This window comes from Phoca vitulina, unplaced genomic scaffold (assembly GCF_004348235.1).
Source record: "Phoca vitulina isolate PV1807 unplaced genomic scaffold, GSC_HSeal_1.0 scaffold8, whole genome shotgun sequence".
Lineage (NCBI taxonomy): Eukaryota > Metazoa > Chordata > Mammalia > Carnivora > Phocidae > Phoca > Phoca vitulina.
Window position 1 is genome coordinate 21,004,611 of NW_022589711.1, and position 4,717 is coordinate 21,009,327.

A 4,717-nucleotide genomic window follows, 5' to 3' on the forward strand; every position below is an offset into this window, starting at 1 on the left:
AGAACTTGCATTTTTCATGTGATGCTGAAACTGCTGGTCTAGGAGCCATACTTTAAGATCCCCCCCCCATTTTTTTTTCCTAATAAATTGTATTGAAAGCATTCAGAATGTCAACAAAACAGTTGCGACTTTTTTTCAATTACAGAGTGATACTCAGGTAACAGAACAATTATTTTGTGTAAGCTGCATCAGAGATAAGTGAAGATGGAAAAACTACCATCCGCACATACAACTAATTTGTCCTGTGCCCCAACAAGAACTTGCTTTAAATTTCCATGCCAATGTACCACCCCACACTGTCCCAGGCAAGGTTAGTGGCTACTCAAAGTACCCCCAGGACAAGGCTCTCTAAAGACACATTCCGTAGTGTGTTAAGTATACAAAAAAAGACACTGTACGGTTTAAAAACAAATCTTATACAACAGCGTACGTTTCTTTTCTTTAAAAGGAGTGAGTTGTGTACAGGGGGGTTAAATGCGTTATAGACAAGAGAACAAAATCTGCGCTAGAACCAACCTACTCATCATCTTCATCTTCCTTCCTCATCTTCTTCATCGTCTTTATCTTCCTTCTTCATCATCCTTGTCTTCCTCCTCTTCCTTCTTTCTCTTGTTGTCTTCAGCCTCGACGACTCCCTTCGAAACCGCATCAGGCTTTCCTTTAGCTCGGAAGCAGCAACATCCTTCTCCCTGCAGCCTGGCAGCTTCCTTCCGTGCGGCTGCTGGTCATCGGCACGTGGGGAGACCCGCGTCTCTACCGGCGTCTTCGCAACCTCACTGATGCTCCCCTTGGATTTGCGGGCAATACTCAGAACGAAACAAGAAAAAGGCCGAAGGAGGCCTCTTGGGTGTATCGGGATCCTTGAACTTCTTTTGTGTTTCCCCATCAGGGGGGATGGATATAAGTTGGCATTTCTCCTCCAAACGGGCCTTGTGCGCCTTTGCCGTGTCTTCAGGTTTTCCCTTCTCTTCAGCAGACACGGTCTTCCAGCTCTCCGAGCACCCCTTAGAACACTCAGAGAAGTTCCCCGAAGCTTCTGGGTGCTGCTTGTGCTCCTCTCAGCAAGTCTGCACAAACAGTGCGTATGGGCACGTTTTGCTTCTCGGCTTCTTCGCATCTCCGTTGCCCGTGTTTAATTATTTTCCCCAGCGAGGCAGAGCCGCGCAGTGCACGTCGGACTCTCGCTTGCCCCGCACCGTCTCTCCGGAGCTCAGCGTACTGCGTGCACTGTGAGAGCGGGAGCCAGACGCAGCTTCCTCAGTCTCCCCGCTCTGTAACATTACTCTCTAAGACCCACTTTTGTAGATGTTTCTGGTGTGAACTTAGAATGAAAGCTACTGACCTAGACAGAATGAATCACAATATCTCTACACAGGATCTAGCCATCTACATGGAAGCAGGCTTTCCTGAGAAATCTAGTATTCTATCCAATCTTTTGGCCATTAAATATATCGATACATTTTGAGAGGTGAAAATACAGCAGTTGCAAATATTTTTTAGTTTTTAGTTTCATTATATTTTTAAAATAAATAACCTGGGGCAACAGTTTAGGATTTAGGCTACTCCAATAAGAGTGAAGCTACTGCTTTATTCAACAGTCTCCCACATACTTACTAATTTTTTGCTTCTATCAATATCTACTTTCCCCAAATATTACAGTGAGTACAAAAATTAAGCACTCACTCCAAAATAAAATTTATTCTAATTATAAAATTTAATAAAATGTTATGGACAAGGTAAATTTGCTACATGCACCAGAAAATTTAAAGTTACTGAGTTATAAATGAGTCAAAAGCCTAACTAAACTTGCTTTCATATAAAATATAAAGAACAAGATTATGTTAGGTATAGTTGGACAGAAGAGGGTTACTGTTAGTAAAACAAAAACCTTGGAATTGGGGCAGAAGAGAGAGGATAAATTGGACTCAGATTTAAAATGTTCTCTCAGAAGAGCATATATAGATGGGTTTGCAGTGAATAAACTGGAGTCATTTATCTACAGAGTGAGAATTGCCAAGGAGAAGCAACTATGTCTTCAGGATTCTGAAATCAAAACTTCAGTAGTGGGTGGGTTTCGGTAAGTTCAAGTATGGTGTATCCATAATAATGACAATTTTTCATGAGGGAAATACTTTCAAGACAACTGTTACAAACTTAATGTCTATTTCCAGAGACACTTACAGGAACTTTTTTGGCCTTTATGCATTCACAATTAAATTGCGCTATTAGACGTCTTGACTTATGTACTTTCAGTCCAGTTTTTTTTAGCTTTATTTTTTATTGAAGTAGATAAACAATGTCACATTAATTTCAGGTATATAATATAGTGATTTAACACTTATATACATTAAGATCACCATAAGTCTAGTTACTGTCTTTCACCATACAAAGTTATTACAAGATGATTGACTATAGTCCCTATGCTGTACTCTCCTCTGGCAACTACCAGTTCTCTTTATTTATTAGTCTGTTTCCATTTTTTTTATGGTTTTTTTTTTTTTTTTTTTAGATTCAACATATAAGTGAAAACATATGGTATTTGTCTATCTCCGACTTACTTCACTTAACACATTACCCTTTAGGTCCAAACATGTTGTCACAAATGGGAAGATTTCATTCTTTATGATGGCTGAGTAATATTCCAGTGTGTGTGTGTGTGTGTGTGTGTGTGTGTGTGTGTGTGTGTGTGTACCAGCTCTTTATCCATTCATCTATCAATGGACATTTAGGTTGTTTCCATATTGTTCTGTTATAAATAATGCTGCCATGAACATAGGGGTGCATATCTTTTCAAATTAGTGTTTTCATTTTCTTTAGATAAATACACAGAAGTGGAATTGCTGGATCATATGGTAGCTCTGTTTTAAGTTTTTAAGGAACCTCCATACTATTTTCCATAGTGGCTGCACCAGTTGACATTCCCCATAGCAGAGCATGAGCATTCCTTTTTCTCCACATCCTCATCTACACTTGTTATTTCTTGCCTTTTTGATACTAACCATTCTGACAGATGTGAGGTGATATTTCATTATGGTTTTGATTTGCATTTTTCTGATGATTAGTGATATTGAGCATCTTTTCATGTGTCTCTTGGCCTTCTGTGTGTCTTCTTTGGAAAAATGTCTATTCAGGACCTTTGCCCATTTTGTGATCAGATGGTTTGTTTGGTTTTTGGTATTGAGTTGTATGAGTTCTTTGTATATTTGCATATTAACCCTTTATCAGATATATCATTTGCAAATATCTTTTCCTATTTAGTAGGTTGCCTTTTTTGTTTTATTGATGGTTTTCTTCACAGTGCAAAAGATTTTTAGTTTGGTATAGTCCTAATTGTTTATTTTTGCTTTTGTTGCCCTTGCCTGGGAACACAGACCCCACGTACATATATTGTTAAGACCAACATCCAAAAATTTACTGCCTATGTTTTCTTCTAGAAGCTTTATAGTTTCAGGTGTCTTTAATCCATTCTAAGTTTGTTTTTATATATGGTATAAGAAAGTGGTCTAGTTTTATTCCTTTGCATGTAGCTGTCCAATTTCCCAGCACCATTTGTTAAAGAGACCGTTTTTCCCCATTGTATATTCTTGTCTCCTTTTACGTAGATTAATTGACCATTTAAGCATGGATTTATTTCTGTGCTATTTTGTTCCATTGATCTATGTGTCTGTTTCTGTGCCAATATCATATTGTTTTGATTGCTATAGCTTTGTAGTATAGTTTGAAATCTGAGAGCATGATATATCTAGCTTTGTTCTTCTTTCTCAAGATTGCTTAGGCTACTTGAGTTTTTTTGTGATTCCATACAAATTTTAGGATTATTTGTTTTATTTCTGTGAAAAATGCTAGTGGTGTTTTCATAAGTATTACATTGAATTTGTAGATTTTTTTTTGGGTAGTGTGGACATTTAAACATTTATTCTTCTAATCCATGAGCATGGTGTATCTTTCCATTTATTTTGTTACCTCTAAATTCTTCCGTCAGTATCTTATGGTATTCAGAGTACAAGTCATATACCTCCTTGGTCATATAACTCACTTAGCCAAGTGAGTTCCTATGTATTTTATTCTTACTGATGCAATTGTAAGTAGGATTGTTTTCTTAATTTCTCTTAATAATTTCTTAATAATTTCATTATTAGTGTATAGAAATGCAACAGATTTTCTATGTTAATTTTGTATCCTGCACATTTACTGAATTTATTAGTTCTAATTGTGTTTTTGGTAGAATCTTTAGGATTTTGTATATAAAGTATGTGGAAACAGTGACAGTTTTACTTCTTACCAATTTGGGTCTTTTATTTCTTATTCTTATCTGACTGCTGTGGTTAGAATTGCCAGTACTGTGTTTGAATAAAAGTGGTGGGAGTGGACATTTTTGTCTTGGTCTTGATCTTAGAGGAAATACTGTCAGTTTTTCACCATTGAATATGATGCCAGCTGTGGGTTTGTCATATATGGCCTTTATTATGTTGAGGTATGTTCCCTCTACATCTACTTTGTTGAGAGTTTCTAATAAATTGATAGTGAATTTTGTTACATGTGTTTTGTGTGTGTATTGAGATGATCATAAGATTTTTAGCCTTTGTTAATGTGGTATATCATGTTGATTGACATACGTTCTGGACTAAGTCCTACTAGACTGTGTTGTATGATCCTTTTAATGTATTGATGAATTTGTTTAATATTTCATTGAAGAATTTTGCATCTATGTTCATCA

General features: G+C 36.7%; 1 pseudogene; it reads right to left on the minus strand.

The window, feature by feature from the left end:
• Positions 1 to 516: 516 nt before the first annotated feature.
• On the minus strand, positions 517 to 4,027 carry LOC116633642 (annotated as a pseudogene).
• Positions 4,028 to 4,717: the final 690 nt, after the last annotated feature.